The following is a 21253-nucleotide window of genomic DNA, read 5'->3' on the forward strand; positions in this document are numbered from 1 at the left end:
TCCCGGAACAGGGAGTGACAGCCACAATTCGATACACTCTGCAGAGGTGCGTTACTTTTCCCATAAGAGAACTTATCCTTGTTGCCAGTCGGGCGTACTTTCCCGTCCACACTTCCTTGGTGTGAGGCCCAGTAGAAGAACCAAGCCAATCATTGCCTTCTCCGTGACCCTGCATACCCACCCTTTTGTCCATCCGCACATCCCCGGTAGACATTTCCCAATCATACGGCTTTACCCACGATGTACTATGGACAATCCATCATAGACGGTAGAGCGCACTCATCCACACGGATGGGGATTTAAAGGATTTCCCAACTGCTGAGTGTTCTCGCAACACAGAGCCAGACCCTATCAAGTCCATTGATATGCAGAAAGAAAAAAGATACAGCCGACTTCCCTAGAGCCATTATAGATCTTACGGTTAACGCAATATGTAATGCGCTAGAATCACTGGACGACATTGGTGATTAGTCCTAGATGAGTAGAACCCTTGCAATGGAACCTCCACCATCAACACATACCATGGTTCCATTGCCCACCACATAGTCATATTCATAATTGGAAAAGTAACATTTTATTTTCAATGTAGGAGTGATAAGGATATTGTTTTGCGAGTAAATTGACAGAACATAATCAATATAGCATGAGCAAGAGGGAACTTGCCTGGAGACTATGAGATAGTGCAGTTCGAGGGTTTGGATCGAACCTGGACCTCGGGTTCTGAAAACAAGCATCATTGTCCGATAAGGACAATGTTATCAAATTCAAATGATGTATGCATGATGCATTTATTTTTGGTTCAATCCCTTTCCCCAGAGTATTTCTTAAGATTTGTGTGATTAAAGCTTTATTGGAATATATGTTCCTTAAGTAACAATTTATAACTCTTTAATATTATTTTGATGAGGATTTTCCTCAAAAGAAAAGATTTGGAATATTAGAATTTTCCCTTTTGAAAATATTTTATTTAGCAAATATTTAAAGTCATTTGGAATTTTCCTTGATTTTTATATCGAAGGAAAATTTCAAATATTAAATTCTAACTTGAAATTCATTTCTAAAATTTCTAGAATTTAAATTTGTGTTGTTTATCTTATTTCTTATTTAATTTTTGTTGAGGAATAATTTTAATGAATTATTCCTATTATTCTTGTATTTTTGGAGTTATTCTGGATTTATTTGCAATTTTTAAAGTGGAAGAGTAAAATTTAAAAGTGAAAAGGTTTAAATCCTAAAGTGGAATGACTAAACTACCCCTGGGCCCACTAGTCAGCCCACCACTGACTGAACCAGACCGGTTCGGCCCAGATCGACTGAGTCGGTCCATTCCCCTCTCTCTCGCGCGCGCGAACCCTAACCCTAGCTCTCGCGACGCTCTGGCGACTCGCGTCGCCGCCGCAGTCGCCGCCATGCTTCGGCCAGCTCCGGCCACCCCTGACCTCGCCGTTGGTCGCAAACGCCTCCTCTCGCGATGCTCCACCCTTCTATCCGCGTCGATTTGATGCGTGTCTCCTCCTTCTCTAGATCTCCACCCCTCCGCATCTAGGGTTCAAGTCGCCTGCGGTCGTTCCTCGTCGATCTGCGGCTTACGATGCGATGAGGTCACTGCCATCAACAAACTGACTACCCGGGGATTGGCTCGGCACAGGTGGTGTTGTGGCGCCACTTGTGCCGCCGTCTCGCCTGTGGTGGTGATGTGTTCGTCGACGTAACACCGACGTCTTCCCTGGGCTTGTAGCTGCTGCGGTCGCGCGAGCACTGCCTTGCCATGCCGTAGATTCTGCTCCCGGGAGTACGGTAAGGTTCTCACCTCCCTCCCTCTCTCTCACCTCTCTTCTTCTTCCCCTGTAACATCCCAAATTTTAAAACAAAGAAGAAATGCAATTCCCTTTTCCAAAAATTGTGAACCAACAAAAACTTAAATTGAATTAACTTGTGTGCATAGTGTTCATGCATGAATCTTGTATTGTTGCCATGATGTTTGCTTGAGTGTTTAACAATGTTCTAAACCCTAAACCATGCCTATTTGGATCAAAGAGAAACAAAGAAAAATAAAATAAAAATGGAATCTTATATGAGCCTATGGCCATAATTGCAAATCTTAAACTAGGCCATGTTTACCTTGTGTAAATGGTTTGGACACATTACTAAACTCAAAATAATAACTTTTGAATCAAAGAAATGCAAAACAAGTCAAAAGAAAAATCAAAACCAAGTCACATATGATAATGGTCATTTGTGACACTTATATCAGGGTACCTACTTTGAGCTCCTGTAATAAACAATTTCTAAACTAAACTTTCCCAATTATTTTCTCCTCATCCAAGAACACATCAAGGTGATCACAATGGTGTTGACCAACCTTGCTGATTCATTTTCAAACTCTTATTATAAGCATGCAAAGTTGCAACATTGAAACAGAAACAAGATGACCTCAAATTTGAATTTCACCAAATTGACTTCACTTTGCAAACCAAGACCACCAGGAGATGCCAAACATTATTAGAATCACATCCAAGAAAAAGTTTGGCAAAATTCAAAATAAAAGTTCTTGCGTCCATTATGTCAAACACCTTGTGTGCAATAATCTGGTATGTGCATACATTCTAATAACCAGAGGATCTTAGCCTAAACCATCACTACCATTGTCAACCACAGCTCCCTCTTGCATCCCCTGGACCAAGCCAAGCCATTTCACCAATGATCATGCATGATCATGGCCAGGACAAGGCCATGCCGTGGCACTCATGCCACCACCATGCCAACCCCTCTCTCCACTCGCCTCTAGTTGACTTCAACATGTCCTGGAGCCTCCCCTCTCTCCACTGATCACGCTCGTGCACTCACTTGGCCAAGGAGAGGCTTGCAACGACCAGCACCGTACGCGCCCACGTCAGCCAGTGACGCCAGGACCGGCATGGTCGCGACGCAGAGCGCGCCAGAGCACGTCATCTCCCCGTCGCCTCCGTCCTCCCCTTGACCTCCGCTTCTGCACTGAGCCTCGCCAGGACACTAGGAAAACGCCAGACATGCTCCCTCTCTCTCCCGTGCCATGTCGCCGTCGCCATCGTCGACGTCGTCCGCCACGGTACTGCCAGGACACGGTGATCTCACCATCGCAGGAGACCTCCATTTTCTGTGCCACGAAGCCCGTCGTGCTCGCAATGATGTCAGGAACAACACGCCGTCCTCGCCCACGCCTCTCCGCCGCTCTAGCACCGTCGCCATGGTTGACATGCCCGTGCGCCTCGGCACCTCTCGCCCGCTATAAATAGAGCACACTCCGACCCTCATTCTCCACACCAATCTCCTCCTCTCCTCTCCCTGAGCCTCCTCGAGCACCGCCACGTCTCAATTTAGCCCGTAGCCACTCAATCATTCGTCGGAGCGCCGCCAGTACTGCTGCAAGCTCGCCGGAGATTGGAGCCACCCCATGAGCTGCCGCCGGTACCAGGAGCTTCGTCGTCGTCGACAACATCGCTCTGCATCAACGCCAATCATCGCCGGACCTCCGGTGAGCCGCCGACCCCCTAGGTTTGCCGCTAGTAGGGTTCGTGCTCGTCGTCGACGACGACGAGCATCGGCCGTTCGATCGTCTTCTAATCCAACGCTCCATATCGCGTGTACCGTTTCACTGTTTAATTAGACGCTGACGTGTGGAGCCCACTGTCAGGCCGCCCGCTCGTGCGAGACATGCAGCTGGGCCGGCCCGTTTTCCTTTTCTCCTGGCCCGTTTAGTTTTCTCTCCTTAGCCCAATAATTCAAATTCTGTTATTTCGTTTTAATCTAAATTCAATATTGGTGCCATATTCAAAATTCAATAGAAACCAATTTACAAAGCCAATTGAGTTGATTCAAATTTTGTGTGAAAGTAGAGTAAAAGATCTAGCCAACCCCACTGGTCTCAACCATTGTTTCATTACAGATCAATTGCAATAAAAATAACAAGGCAGTAGGTTTTCAGATTTCAAACATTTATTGAAAATCAACCATAATTCATTTTGAGTTGATTCCAACTCTCAAAAATCACATTTCATATTGTCTATCTAAATATGTAAAAATATGACAAGGTTGTTTCCTATGATCATGGGATAGATTCAAATAATGGCTATGTGGCTATTTCTAGCCCATTTAAATTATTTAAAAAATGGCATTTAAAACCTATGAGATGTAGCATCTCATTTAAATCACTTTCCCAAGTAATTTGATGTGAGGTGATGAATTTTTTACATGGCTCCATATTTTATTATTTGATAAAATTAAATCTTAGTAATTGTTCAATGAGAGGAAATTTTCCCAAAACTAAATAAAGAAAACCCTAGTATTAAGTTGGGTGATGATTGTGATGATGCTAGATCATCTTGTGTGATAAATAGAGTACTTAAGTATTGCTTGGTGATTGTATCCTCGTATCCGTTTATAGACGCTAGTACCAAAGGCTACGAGGAGGAGGAGGTCTTCTACGAAGAAGAGGAGGAACACTTTGATCACTGTACCAACCAAGGCAAGCTCTACTAATGCAAGCTACTAGTGCAAGATACCATGGCCTTATTATTGTTGTTTAAAGATTTATCCCTCCAAGTCCAAGTTTTTATCTTGCAAATCTTTTACTTTGGTTACCAAGGCTTACTTGTTATAGCTAATTCTTGTCTAGGTTTAGGGTACCACAAGAGCTTCAAACTTAGCCTAGAGAGCTAAAATTTAGTTAGCACCCCTCATGACTAGTTGCTAGTGCTAAAACTAAAATGGACTACTCTAGGTGGGAACTTGTGAATCAAATGACTTTCAAAACCTTGGAATGATGATTCATTCTATTGAAAGGGTTGAAGGTGAATATGACTTTTGAATGACATGGTGAATTTGACAAAAACTGATGGTTCGGTTCGGATGTGATACCATTCCAATTTTAGAGTACCCCCACAATACCTGATTATGGGTAAGGCTTTAGCTGGAAATTTATGTACGTTAGTATGGGTTCCCTCTGAACAAGCGTCATAGAGGTTATGCCGAGGCTGCCTCCATTGAAAGTGAAATGACGTGAAAAAGAGTTGAATGTCCTACCCAAGCCCTGTGCAGTTCCTAGGATGACAGACTGCCATCACTAGGAGGCCAAGCTCATAGGGGAGGTGCCTATACTAGAGTTTGTAAGTGAAAGGTTAATGGTTGATGATCCGCATACTAAGTATGATGATTCAGGGCTATCCCTGACGGATGTAATCAAAAGTTGTGGCACAAGAGTACGACCTCTACAGAGGGTTAAACTATTCGAATAGCCGCGTCCGCGGTCATGGACAGTTGGATGGCCATTCTTTTCCGTTGTCATATGTTTTCTAAAAGTGAAGGGTGACTGGACAGGTGAACTTGACTGATCACAACAGAGTTGTGGGAATGACACTAATGTTCTCACTTGAGTAATTTCGGGCAAATTAAGAGTCTTTAACTACTAAGTGTTTATGAAATAAAACTAGCTTTGTGCAAATAAACCTAGAAGATTAGAAACCTTATTAGAGCTACTAGTACTTCTATTAGTATTAGTTTGCGAGTACTTTATAAAGTACTCATGGCTTTGTCCCTGGCTATTCAAATGGCCAGACTATGAAGAGGAGAACGAGTACCAGGAAGACGGACAGAAGGACGTCTGTGATAACTAGGATCACCTCCCAACGTCAAGCGTTGCCTGTGGAACAGATGGACCGCTACTACGTTTCTTCCGCTATGTGATTTGTAATTGATCCTTAGATCAACTGTTGTTTTAAATTGGATCATGAGATCCCTTGTTGTAAGACGATTATGGTTTGTAATGAATGATGTTCTGTGATATCGACTGTTATGTCTCGCAAAAACAATCTTCCTGGGATTGCGATGTATGGCATAATAGGCATCTGGAATTAAAAATCCGGGTGTTGACATCCCTACTTCCTGATGATCAACAGATCATGCAGGAACACTCTTCCTAGTGCTACTGTATTTGATTCCTTTCTATCTAGCTTGTCCTGGCCAGATGCAACCCATTACTGCCCACTGGCCATGCCATGCCATTGTGTGTGCTGCTAAACTGCTGCTGTTGTTTCTCTATTTGCCTTGCCATGATTCTGTTAGTTCATCTGGTGTTCCTCTACACACAAGTTGCTTGTATTGGCATGTTGTACTTGATGTGTGCAACTGCTACTAGGTTATACTGGCTCTATCTGCTCCCATGGTTCCATCTGGAGCTTGTGATGCTGTTGGTTACTATGCTACAATACTGCTAGGCTTTGTTGTTGCTTGTCTGAAGCACTATCCATTGGCTAAGCCTCCCAGTAATTGCTTGTCACCAGCTGGTGAGTTGTGATGCTTACTGGTGAAAGAGCAAGGTCTATATCCCGTGTTTTATGTGTTCGATGACAACACTTGAATGAGTTTAATTGTGTGCAAAGATTATCTTTGATAGATTTGCAAGTGCATGGTGCCCTCGCTGAACACGTCATGATCAGAGGACTGAAGCGTAGCTTATAGGTTTTCTTGTTTTGTGTGTGTATCGCGAGGTGACATGGCTGGAGAGGAAAAGAGGAAAAAGCATTTTATGCGTGACCGGCACTACCGGTACCAGGAGCGGTAGTACTGCTACCCTACTGGTACCGCCCTGCAGTAACGCTCTGGAAGATTGCACTGAAAAGTCCCACAGAGAGCCTTACGATATCTCTACGGTACCTTGAGCAGTAGTACCGCTTACGAGCGGTAGTACCGCCTTGGTACCGATTAGGTACCGTAACGCAAGTTACGACACCACCGCTTTGGTACCGCTACGGTACCGCGCGAGGGTCCAGGGACTCACAGAGGTCATTGCGGTACCTAAAGCGGTACCGAAAGCGGTACCGAAAGCGGTACTACCGCTGTGAGTCCACGTGGCTAAATCTGTGGGGGATTTCGAATCCAGAGCGGTACTACCGCTTGTACCGGTCGTGCGGGAACTGCACATAACGGTTGGATTTGAGGGGCCCTATAAAAAGGCCCCTTCTTCCCCAGCTCGATTTTATCTCTTCTCTCTCTCTCCTCCATTGTTGCTGAGCTTAAACCTTGAGGATCTCCCCATCCATCCAACCAATCTTGCCCAAACTTTGAGGAGTGGTGGAGGAGGCCCCGATCTATAGTTCTACCAAGAGATATTTCACCAATTCATGCTAGTACTTTGTGGATCTTGGAGTTAGGGTTACTATGGTGGGATCTTGGAGGATGTGCTCATATGGAGGCTAGCTTGGAGTTGTGCTAGCCCCATAGGGTGTTGGGAGCCTCCGGTGTTGTGGAGCTCGCCCCAACCTTGTGAAGGAACCACCGCCTCGACCTGTGCCTTAGTGGAGAAGGGGGAGCCCCTTTGTGGAGCTCTCTCGAGGAAGAAGGTGAGGCCTTCCTTCGTGGTGTGGCCGCCTAGCCTCTTGTGTGAGGCTAGCACCTCCTCAATGCAGACGTACTCCCTTTTGTGGGAGAAACTGCGGGTAACAAACCTCGCCTCGTCCCCCCCCCCCCCCCCCCCCGGTTGTCCCGCTCCCTAACTTTGTTATTATGCTTGGTTCCTTTGCTTGTTGCAGTAGCCTAGGATCATACTAGGAACATCTCCACCACTAAAGTTATCACCTTTACCTTCCGCATCGCCTAAAATCTGAAAAGACTTAAAATTTGTGTAGCGTCCATTCACCCCCCCCCCCTCTTGTTCGCTACGATCCGTTCAACTGGTGTATGCCCATCTAGAATATGTGCCTTGTGGTACCATTGACACATATGTGCTGTTTCTACACTTTGATGTTGGTTATTGTCATGCTATTTCACTTGTATGTGCTCGGTGAATGAGTTATGCTTCTCCTGCTTGCAGTAGTTACCTGACAAGCAATATATGATAGCCTTGTTTGCTTTACTGAAGCTTGGCTTCAGTAAAATAACTTGTGCAGGTCATGTTGTTGCTTTGTGGTGGTTTTCTATCAATTATAATTTATGAACCATGTGTTGGTAGTGATTCAGTTAAATTCAATGATACTTATTTGATTTCCATATTGAATTGTAAGTAAATATATGTTTCAACCTCTTCAAGTAGTAATGACTTTCTTGCATGTATGGCTTGCTTGCTTGTGTAGCTTGATTGCTTGTTCTGTGACCTCAGTAGCCTGCTACTATCATTGGTTGCAAAGTAAAGTGACTTAATGGTTCATTTTTTATGAAAATAACAATATCCACAGTCGGGAATCATGTAGATGAATGCCATGTGGTATTGTTTTGATGAAAAATGGGTATTGCTGATGGTTTTGAACACTAAGTGGTGCTAGGTGATTCAGTTGGTCACTAGGACTGGTTTATCTGGATACTTTGCATAGCTGGGTACTCTGGTTTACTTGTGCATGTCCATCTAATAGATTTACTAGCACTGGTATGGCCTCTCTCTTGCCAGCATCACTTGGTCTATACCAAGTGATGACTAATCCCTATGGAGCATCTGATCCACACTAGGTGTGTGTATGAGCATGCTTATGATGGATTGGATCTTTGGATCCACTCCAGGTATTAGTTATACCTTGCTCCAGCTCCTAGATGATTTGTTTTGTTGATGAAGAGCTTTGCTGGTTGATTTGATCAACTGGCCCTTCACTCCTAGCTCCTGGATGTTCTTGACTTATGTCACCATGATTCACTGCTTAGTTTGGTTTGGTTGGGATGGATGAACTAGATGAATGTGAGGCCGCTGTTCCTGGGAAGTTCATCCCTATCTACTTGTTATTGTGCTACTTATAGCATCACTGGATGATGTGCTTGGTCGACAACACACACTTGGTTGTTTGTTGTGGTGTCCTCCCCTGATTTCACCATGGTGTGTGTCATGGAGAAAAGATATGTGGCCAAACTTTGGCTTTGGTTGGGACTTGACCCCCCCCCCACCCCACCAGAGCTTATCTTGCCATTTCTCATTATTTTCACTGTCCAAGTGGCATTTCCACTTGTTACTGGACAAATCTGGTTCTTTTCCTTGTATATGTTGCAGGTTTCAAGTTGATCAAGAATGGAGAAGATCAAATGAAGATTTTTAGAAGACTTAGTCTAGGAAAGTAATCCATGTTGTAATCTTTATTTTTATTTACTTAATTCTGGTTTGTATTTGATCCAATTTATTGTAATCTCAACGAATTGTGTAATGACAATGTAATATGTGTGATTAATCAATAAATCTCAAATTTTCCTTAGGATCTATTTGTAATATTTATAATTCATTTATGGAATATGTTGTATAAATGTTATATTGGTTTGAGTTATGAATTATGAATTCATTTGAATTATTGTTTACATATATTCATATATGTTTGAAATTAAAATTCAAATGCCAATTCAAACTCCTCTCCAAAACCCTAATTTCAAAAGAGGTCATGTCAAAATTCATAGCACTCTCATTACTCTAACCCTAATAGCAACGGGAGAGAAACCTCGACCCCTCTTAGATTTTATGCAATTAAGCGCGAAAATTTCCCCCGTTTTGCGATGCAATGCACAACCATTTACTGAATCTACCCCGCGTTTGTCCTAAGTTCTGGGATGTTACAGAACTCAAGGGGTTAATCACTTGCCTTGATGCAAGAATCAACTAATGATCCTTGAGGTCTATCTGCTGTAAGGTTTATCACTAAAAGACAACAACTATTAAGGTACTCACAAGTGCAAACATCTGCTTGCTTCAAGTAAATTAACTAGAATTTGTGGGAACCACTCGCTATGGAGATAAAATTATTGAAGAAAACAACACATGAAGCATTCAAGGTGCACCCATCATATCAGTTTGATGAACAAGTAATTAACTAGAGCCCTTGAATTATTTTTGTTTTAATAATGATCGGCTAAAGGACAACAGAACATGAGAAATTCACAAGCGCAATGATATGATTGCTTCAAACGCTTCAACCAACACTTGCGGGGACCTTCACTTGTTGGCCTCAATCAACGCTTAAGACAACACTAAGTGTAGAAACCTAAAGAACATATATATGCTTAAGACAAATTCAGACATAACAATGTTCAAGAACAACACATGAAGAATTCAGAAGCGCAACCAATAGCTTGAAGCACAAGCAACTCAATAGTGCTCGACAACAATTAGCAAAGATCACAAGACACATATATCTGCTTGATGAGCAAGCAACTTCAGTTCTTGCGATCTATTTGTTGTGAAGATGGAGATAAAGACAACAATCAACGAATGAATCAAGGCGTATCTTCTTGCCAATGCAAGAACTCAACAGAATGCCCTTGAGGACTATCTATTGCATCAAAGATGAAGATGAAGGACCAGACACTACCTTCCATTGGGTGTTCAAGTGCACATAAATAAACACCACGGATGAAAAAGGATATACATTGAAGAATCAAAAACTTGAAGATTTGAAGGTGCCTATGGCTACTTCAAAAAACAAGAGGATTCGACGTACCAGGAGACCTAGAGCAAAGCCGCTTTGAAGATGTACTATTTTTTATAGATTGGAGTCGTCATAGGTACAACCATATTATTAAGAGGGGGTTTCTCGTTCTTTAAAACCGACATCCCCAATCCTGTTGTGAAGTGCACAAATGAACCTATACACCAATAGACAAACCATACCCAAACCCCTAGAAATCTCATGAAGTATCATGTTGATATTAGTGCCTCATGTCTATGGCCATGGGGTGTTCTTAGTGGCAACAACTAGGTTTTTCTTTCGCCGGTTAAAATTGAACATTGGTGTACTTACTCCTTGCTGAGCGCGGAGTTGATGAAGGAGAATTTATGCGCAACGTTGAGTGGAACCCCAAGAGGAAGGTATGATGAGCACAGCAGGAAGTTTTCCCTCAGTAATAAACCAAGTTTTATCCACCAGTAGGAGAAAAACGTTCTCTCCCGAGGTGTTGCAAACCAACTCGTGGTAGGGCGCACTACCGGCGTCTGCAGCAACGTGGAGACCTGCACACAAACAGCCAAGTACTTTGTCCCCAACTTTCAGCGAGGTTTTCAAACTCACTGGTTTTGCTGAAAACAAAGGATTAAACGAACCGTGTGGAAGAAGAATTGTTTGCAGAGAACAGAACAGAAAAATATTGTAGAAGATTGCAATTAAAATAAGAAGGACCGGGGTCCACAGTTCACTAGAGGCACCTCCCCAATAAATAAATATGCTGAGTAAACAAATTACAAATGGGCAATTGACAAACAGAGATTCTACGCTAATGGTTGGTGCAGAATACAGTCTATGAAAGTATGCGGGCATTACAATAATATACATAGACCGTAATCCAACTGCATCTATGACTAATAATCCACCTTCAGGATTGCATCCGCGACACCCTCCAGTATTAAGTTGCAAGCAACGGACTATCGCTTTAAGCAATGTGTGTAAAGTAAACGATGAAACTACCCTTGAATAGAACACTGTTGTTTTCTCCCTAGTAGCAACAACACATCTATAACCGTAGAGAACAAGGTCACTTCCCATGGTTAAATAGAGGCATGAACCCACTATCGAGCATAAATACTCCCTCTTGGAGTCGCTAGCATCTACTTGGCCAGAGCATCTACTAGAAACGGAGAGCTTGCATCATAATAACATAATACATAATCTCAACCAAAGCAATCTCTCTATAAATCGGATCCACATCAAACCAACATGTAGAAATTACAAATAGATGATCTTGATCATGTTAGGCAGCTCACAAGATCTATACATGAAGCACAACAAGGAGAGGACATCCATCTAGCTACTGCTATGGACCCATGGTCCCGTGGAGGACTACTCACGGATCACCTCAGATGAAGACATGGCGATGTAGAGGCCTCCGCGGTGATTTCCCTCTCCGGCAGGGTGCCGGGATGGACTGCAGAACCCTCCCGAACTAGGGTTTCGGCTGACGGCAGCGTTGGAACTTTTCGTGGATGGAGGATCGGGTCCCTGGGGTTTTCCCGATACGAGGAATAAATAGGCGGAAGGGCGGAGCAAACGAGGCGACGAGGCGCCAGTACATGGGCCAGGCACGGCCAAGGGTGGGGTCGCGCCTGTCCTATGTACTGCCACGTGGCAGCTCTCCTGCGCGTGTCCTTATGGCTTTGTCTTCGTCCCGGAAAAATAAGACTCTGGGTATTTGTTTCGTCCAATTCCGAGAAACTTTCATGTACAACTTTTCTGAAACACAAAAACAGCAGAAAACATGACTGGCACTGCGGCACTGCGTTAATAGGTTAGTCCTAGAAAATGCTAAAAAGTGTGGAAAAGTGCACATAAAACATATAAGAATTGTAACAAAACAAGCATGGAGCATCAAAAATTATAGATACGTTTGGGACGTATCACTCCTTCCCAAATTATGTTGCATATAGTGTGGAGTAGCAAAAAGTATCAACTTCTGTAATAACAAACTAGTATTATTAGTATCATGATGAATTTTTCTTATGTTGTATGCATCTCATATTGCACATGTCACTAATAGAGAACAGGCCTTTTTTCCCGGTTCGGGATGGCCTTTAATCCTAGTTGGCCATCCCGGACTGTCAATGCGGGACTAGAGCCCCCCATTTAATCCCGGTTGTATTACTTTTAGTTAAAGTCAAAGTTTGACATTTAGTTCCGGTTGGCCATCCGGGACTGTCAATGCGGGACTAGAGCCCCCCTTTAATCTCGGTTGCATTATAAACCGGGACTAAGGTCCTCCACGTGGGGACGCTGGAGAGCCCGGGCTGGACTACCTTTATTCCCGGTTAGTAATACAAAGTTTTACTTTTACTAAAATTTATGCACAACTTATTTTTGTTATACAGTTGGTAACATTTTATAAAGTTTGACTTTGATTAAAAGTTATACACAACTTATTTTGGGCAGGAAGGAATAATTATCTTGTGGCGATGAGCGAGACAGTGTAATCAGCACATATATTGTTATTGTGGTATTGTGGACTGTTGGATGCATCAATCGTGAGTCTACCAAACTAGCCACATGTATAAATTTGTGAGTAGCCTGTGTATGGATTAATATTTCAACGAAATTTCAACAAAACTTTAGATCATTCTGTAATATATGGAAAATGTGTTGCAAAAGTAGTAACAATAAAAGCCGTAGGTGAGTATTCAAATAAAGGGGAACACCTTTGGTAATTAAGTGGGTTCTGGAATATATATTCAACAAATTTTTGCACTAGACTTGGACAAAATTCAAATGAAACCCATATTTGGTCAAATATTGTTTCAATTTGATGAAATTTAAGCGAGATATTTGCGAAATAATTCCCAAAATATAAGAGAAGTTGGTAGGTCCCAAAATCTGCTCAAACCAGATTCAAAATCCCGCCTCCCGTCACTGGCATGTTGGGCAGGGATGGTCATGTTGTAAAAGTTCATACTCTACTATCAATTGAAGGAAGAAAGTGCACACTAGTAACAAGGAAGCAGGAAAAACATAATTTATTCTCCCAATATACATATAATTTTCAACCATGCATTAGTACGACCACGGTACCACCAACTTATAATTATGAAATCGAGGAAGAACTTGGCCTATTTTTAAGACGATGAATTATGGGTTCCTCCTGCCTCCTGGACAGCAAATAGCTCCGTCCCGTGGGAGTGGATGTTTTAGTCGAGCGCCAAGTGCTTCCCGCAGAAGAGGCAGTAGCACACTCCCAGTAAGCCGCCTTGATGCACCTGTGTTCCTGTACACGGGCAAGGAACAGCTTCGCCTCGATCCAGCACTCCGCCTTGCAGCTCCAGTCTTTGCAGAACGGTACCACCGGTTGCCTGTACTTGCACACCTCTGGCTTGCCTGGCGAATGAACACAACAACATAGAAGAGTCAATCAATCAATCAAATTGAGAAAAGAAAAGAACATAGTGAAATGGGATCCGACAAGGATCGGAACACGAACCATCGTCACCCGCCGCAATAGATGTAGGGTTTGCGTGCAAGATCACAAGTGCTAGGACAAAGCAGAGAGCGGCACGCCTCGTGTCCATGATCGATCACTATCTGCGAGCTTACTCTTGTAGCAGTCTCTCTCTCTCTCTCTCTGGTACTCTGTGCCGTGGGCAATTCTTGGAACTGAATGTGCGTAGGTTGGCGTAGTTATATAGGCGTTCCTTGCAATTGACCCCATGCGAAAATTAAGGATCTAGCTAAAGTTTTTCGTTATCCAGCTAATGGCAATAGATACGTCCAGGTCATTTCATTCCAATTGTGATTATTTGGTTAATTTATTTTCATTATTATCCAGCTAATGACTATATATACCACATTTCCACATGTACGTAAGCCCGTGTTATGTCATTCCTCTTGTGGTTCTTTGCTCAATTCATTTTTGTAATCCATGCTAATGGCTATACCGCATGTAATTACGCCCATGTTATTACATTCCTTTTTTAGTTGTTTGGTTGATTCGATTTTGTTATCCAGCTAATGACGTACTATACCGCATGTAGTTAAGCCAATGTTATTTCATTCCTCTTGTGGTTTTTGGTTAACTCAATTTTTTTTGGTATCCAGCTACCCATGTAGATAAGACCATGTTATTCCATTCCTCTTGTGGTTGTCGTTAATTATTTTTTGTTATCCAGCTAATGGCTATACTACATGTAGTTAAGCCAGTGTTACTTCATTCCTCATGTGGTTGTTTTGGTTAATTCATTTTTGATATCAAGCTAATATAATGCTTGGAGAGTTGTGGGCACCTAGCAACAAGAGGCAACCTATAGACGCAGTGGGCAACCAAGAAGCAATGTGAAGAGTTGGCACGCAAAACCGAGAAGATGACCATTGTCACATGTTTGGTGCCAACCCAAACTAGCCGGTTGCAGCGGAAAAGGTGGCATGGACCACGATGGGGAAAGTGGTTAGAAATGTCATGTAACTGTAGAAGAGAAAAATGAGGATGTGTGGGCATACAAAGTAGTACCTGCGAGATGCCTGGTCACAAGGAAATGACAACCAGATAGACATGGTGGATAGCCAGATGTACCTCGTGCCACCACTTGGGTTGGCACTAGAGCTTTTCAAGGCTATAGTGAGGTTTTATAGGGAGGAGTCCTCACCCGAGGCCCGTATAGGTGAAGATGTGACATGACTTGGAGCAATGCGTGGGCGTGGAAGAGAAGTCCCACATTTCCCATGTGGTCATTCATGTCATCTACCGCGCCGCCTAGGATCGTTATGTTGCTGATGCGTGCAGCCGACACGTCCGTTGGGAACCCCAAGAGGAAGGTGTGATGCGTACAGTAGCAAGTTTTCCCTCAGAAAGAAACCAAGGTTTATCGAACCAGTAGGAGCCAAGAAGCACGTTGAAGGTTGTTGGTGGCGGAGTGTAGTGCGGCGCAACACCGGGGATTCCCGCGCCAACGTGGAACCCGCACAACACAATCACGGAACTTTGCCCCAACGTAACGATGAGGTTGTCAATCTCACCGGCTTGCTCGTAAACAAAGGATTAGATGTATAGTGTGGATGATGATGATTGTTTGCGAAGAACAAGTAAAGAACAATTGCGATAGATTGTATCTCGGATGTAAATAATAGGACCGGGGTCCACGGATCACTAGTGGTGTCTCTCCCATAAGATAAGCGAGATGTTGGGTGAACAAATTACGGTTGGGCAATTGACAAATAAAGAAGGCATAACAATACACATACATATATCATGATGAGTACTATGAGATTTAATCAGTGGCATTACGACAAAGTACATAGACCGCTATCCAACATGCATCTATGCCTAAAAAGTCCACTTTCGAGTTATCATCCGAACCCCTTCCGGTATTAAGTTGTAAACAACGGACAATTGCATTAAGTATGGTGCGTAATGTAATCAACACAAATATCCTTAGACAAAGCATCGATGTTTTATCCCTAGTGGCAACAAGCACATCCACAACCTTAGAACTTTCCATCACATCGTCCCGCATTTAATGGAGGCATGAACACACTATCGAGCATAAATACTCCCTCTTGGAGTCACAAGTATCAACTTGGCCAGAGCCCTACTAGCAACGGAGAGCATGCAAGAACATAAATAACATATATGATAGATTGATAATCAACTTGACATAGTATTCAATATTCATCGGATCCCAACAAACACAACATGAAGGATTACAAACAGATGATCTTGATCATGATAGGCAGCTCACAAGATCTAACATGATAGCACAATGAGGAGAAGACAACCATCTAGCTACTGCTATGGACCCATAGTCCAGGGGTGAACTACTCACACATCGATCCGGAGGCGATCATGGCGATGAAGAGACCTCCGGGAGATGATTCCCCTCTCCGGCGAGGGTGCCGGAGGCGATCTCCTGAATCCCCCGAGATGGGATTGGCGGCGGCGGCGTCTCCGGAAGGTTTTCCGTATCGTGGCTCTCGGTACTGGGGGTTTCGCGACGAAGGCTTTAAGTAGGCGGAAGGGCAGGTCAAGAGGCGCCACGGGGGCCCACACAACAGGGCCGCGCGGGCCCCCTGTTGGCCGCGCCGCCCTATTGTGGCGGCGCCCCGTGGCCCCACTTCGTCTCCTCTTCGGACTTCTGGAAGCTTCGTGCAAAAATAGGACCCTGGGCGTTGATTTCGTCCAATTCCGAGAATATTTCCTTACTAGGATTTCTGAAACCAAAAACAGCGAGAAAACATCAATCGGCTCTTCGGCATCTCGTCAATAGGTTAGTGCCGGAAAATGCATAATAATGACATATAATGTGTATAAAACATGTGAGTATCATCATAAAAGTAGCATGGAACATAAGAAATTATAGATACGTTTGGGACGTATCAAGCATCCCCAAGCGTAGTTCCTACTCGCCCTCGAGTAGGTAAACGATAACAAAGATAATTTCTGAAGTGACATGCTATCATAATCTTGATCATACTATTGTAAAGCATATGAGATGAATGCAGCGATTCGAAGCAATGATGAAGATAATGAGTAAACAAATGAATCATATAGCAAATACTTTTCATGAATAATACTTTCAAGACAAGCATCAATAAGACTTGCATAAGAGTTACTCATAAAGCAATAAATTCAAAGTAAAGGCATTGAAGCAACACAAAGGAAGATTAAGTTTCAGCGGTTGCTTTCAACTTCAACATATATATCTCATGGATAATTGTCAACAAAAAGTAATATAACAAGTGCAATAAGTAAATATGTAAGAATCAATGCACACAGTTGGTACAAGTGTTTGCTTCTGGGATAGAAAGAATAGGCAAACTGACTCAACAATAAAATAGAAGATAGGCCCTTCGCAGAGTGAAGCATTGATTACTATATTTGTGCTAGAGCTTTTCATTTTGAAAACAAGAAACAATTTTGTCAACGGTAGTAATAAAGCATATGTGTTATGTATAAGATATCCTATAAGTTGCAAGCCTCATGCATAGTATACTAATAGTGCTCGCACCTTGTCCTAATTAGCTTGGATTAACACGGATTATCATTGCATAGCATATGTTTCAACCAAGTGTCACAAAGGGGTACCTCTATGCTGCCTGTACAAAGGTCTAAGGAGAAAGCTCGCATTGGATTTCTCGCTTTTGATTATTCTCAACTTAGACATCCATACCGGGACAACATACAACAGTTAATATTCTCATAAGAGATTGAGGATTATTGTCCAAACTGAAACTTCCACCATGAATCATGGCTTTAGTTAGCGGCCCAATGTTCTTCTCTAACAGTATGCATACTCAAACCATTTGATCATGAAAATCGCCCTTACTTCGGACAAGACGAACATGCATAGCAACTCACATGATATTCAACAAAGGTAAACGTTGATGGCGTCCCCGTAAACATGGTTACCGCTCAACAAGCAACTTATTAAGAAATAAGACACATAAGTACATATTCTTCACCACAATAGTTTTTAAGGCTATTTTCCCATGAGCTATATATTGCAAAGATAAAGGATAGAAATTTTAAAGGTAGCACTCAAGTAATGTACTTTGGAATGGCGGAGAAATACCATGTGGTAGGTAGGTATGGTGGACACAAATGGCATGGTTATTGGCTCAAGGATTTGGATGCATGAGAAGAATTCCTCTCAATACAAGGCTAGGCTAGCAAGGTTGTTTGAAGCAAACTCAAGTATAAAAGGTGCAGCAAAGCTCACATATGAACATATTGTAACTATTATAAGACTTTACATTGTCTCCTTGTTGTTCAAACACCTCAACCGTAAAATATCTAGACTCTAGAGATCAATCATGCAAACCAAATTTTAACAAGCTCTATGTAGTTATTCAATAATGGGTACAAGGTACATGATGCAAGAGCTTAAACAAGATCTATATGAGCACAACAATTGCCAAGTATCACATTATTCAAGACATTAAACCATTTACCACATGCGGCATTTTCCGTTTCCAACCATATAACAATGAATGAAATAGTCCAACTTTCGCAATGAACATTAAAGATAAAGCTAAGAACATATGTGTTCATACGAAACAACGGAGCGTGTCTCTCTCCCAAACAAAGAATGCTAGGATCCGATTTTATTCAAACAAAAACAAAAATAAAAACAAACAGACGCTCCAAGTAAAGCACATAAGATGTGACGGAATAAAAATATAGTTTCACTAGAGGAACATGATAAGTTGTCGATGAAGAAGGGATGCCTTGGGCATCCCCAAGCTTAGACGCTTGAGTCTTCTTAAATATGCAGGGATGAACCACGGGGGCATCCCCAAGCTTTGACTTTTCACTCTTCTTGATCATATTGTATCATCCTCCTCTCTTGACCCTTGAAAACTTCCTCCACACCAAACTCGAAACAAACTCATTAGAGGGTCAGTGCATAATTCATATATTCAGAGGTGACATAATCATTCTTAACACTTTTGGACATTGCACAAAGCTACTGAAAGTTAATGGAACAAAGAAATCCATCAAACATAGCAAAACAGGCAATGCGAAATAAAAGGCAGAATCTGTCAAAACAGAACAATTCGTAAAGACGAATTTTAAAGTGGCACCAGACTTGATCAGATGAAAATGCCCAAATTGAATGAAAGTTGCGTACATATTTGAGGATCACGCAACGTAAATTTGCAGATTTTTTCAATTTTTCTACAGGGACTACTGCTCAAATTCGTGACAGCAAGAAATCTGTTCCTGCGCAGTAATCCAAATCTAGTATTGGCTTTACTATCAAAGACTTTACTTGGCACAACAATGCAATAAAATAAAGATAAGGAGAGGTTGCTACAGCAGTAACAACTTCCAAGACTCAAATATAAAATAAAGTGCAGAAGTAAAATAATGGGTTGTCTCCCATAAGCGTTTTTCTTTAACGCCTTTCAGCTAGGCGCAAAAAGTGTGTATCAAGTATTATCGAGAGATGAAGCATCAACATTACCTCGGGCATTACGCCTACCTTTCTTATTCTTTTTCTTACCCTTTGATTTAGGGAATACATGTCTACCTCCCGGTGTAGAGGTGAATTTTAGGGTGCCTTCTCCCACATCTATGACTGCTCCCAATAGTTTCAAGCAGGGATCTTCCGAGTGTGATTTGTCATGTTCCTACACATTCAATAACAAGATAATCAGTGGATATTGTTCTTCCAAGAATGGTTGTATGCACACCCTCGGCTATTCCCTTAGGAATTATAACTGACTTATCAATAAGGGTTATTCCTTCTCCCCCTTCAACGAGTCCCCAAAGTGTCAAAGATTCATAAATACTCTTAGGCATAAGGCAAAATTCAGACATAATATCACAATTGGCATGAAAAGTTTCACCACCTATAACAACTTTAATAGTAGGGTCCCATGTTGAAGGTTCAGAGTTCACCAAAACTTGATCAAGACGGTTACGAACATAACTATAATTTTTTTTCAAGCAAGATGCACTTGTCTCAAGAGTGTTTAATCTATTATAAATGCTAATAATAGCTGAATCAAAGTTATTAGCTGAACTATGTGATGCAACCAATTTTTTTATTGCATTAAAAGCTTGATCCCCAACGCAATGAAGGAAATCTCCTCCCACTACAGCATCCAAGGCATATCTATAGCGAATCATAAGCCCAGAATAAAAGTTACTAAGGAGCAAACTTAGAGTCATTTGAGGTTCAGCTTTACGATAAGAATCAAAAATTCTGGACCAAGCATCTTTAAAACTCTCCTCATCCCCTTGTTTAAAAGTGAAGACTAATTCCTCAGGTGAAGAAGTAACAGGTGCAGAGCTAGACATGATAACAGAAGTAAAAAAATGCAAGTAACTAATTTTTTTGTGTTTTTAATATAGAGAACAAGACAGTAAATAAAGTAAAGCTAGCAACTAATTTTTTTGTGTTTTTTATATAAGAAGCAAACAAAGCAGCAAATAAAATAAAGTAAAGCAAGGCAAAAACAAAGTAAAGAGATTGGAAGTGGAGACTCCCCTTGCAGCGTGTCTTGATCTCCCCGGCAACGGCGTCAGAAAAAGAGCTTGATACGTGCAGTCGACACGTCCGTTGGGAACCCCAAGAGGAAGGTGTGATGCGTACAGTAGCAAGTTTTCCCTCAGAAAGAAACCAAGGTTTATCGAACCAAGTAGGAGCCAAGAAGCACGTTGAAGGTTGTTGGTGGCGGAGTGTAGTGCGACGCAACACCGGGGATTCCGGCGCCAACGTGGAACCCGCACAACACAATCACAGTAACTTTGCCCCAACGTAACGGTGAGGTTGTCAATCTCACCGGCTTGCCGTAAACAAAGGATTAGATGTATAGTGTGGATGATGATGATTGTTTGCGAAGAACAAGTAAAGAACAATTGCGGTAGATTGTATTTCGGATGTAAAGAATAGGACCGGGGTCCACGGATCACTAGTGGTGTCTCTCCCATAAGATACGCAGATGTTGGGTGAACAAATTACGCTTGGGCAATTGACAAATAAAGAAGGCATAACAATGCACATACATATATCATGATGAGTACTATGAGATTTGATCGTGGCATTACGACAAAGTACATAGATCGCTATCCAAGCATGCATCTATGCCTAAAAAGTCCACTTTCAGGTTATCATCCGAACCCCTTCCGGTATTAAGTTGTAAACAACGGACAATTGCATTAAGTATGGTGCGTAATGTAATCAACACAAATATCCTTAGACAAAGCATCGATGTTTTATCCCTAGTGGCAACAACACATCCACAACCTTAGAACTTTCTCGTCACTCGTCCCGCATTTAATGGAGGCATGAACCCACTATCGAGCATAAATACTCCCTCTTGGAGTCACAAGTATCAACTTGGCC

Source organism: Lolium rigidum, chromosome 3, assembly GCF_022539505.1.
Source record: "Lolium rigidum isolate FL_2022 chromosome 3, APGP_CSIRO_Lrig_0.1, whole genome shotgun sequence".
NCBI classification, from domain to species: domain Eukaryota; kingdom Viridiplantae; phylum Streptophyta; class Magnoliopsida; order Poales; family Poaceae; genus Lolium; species Lolium rigidum.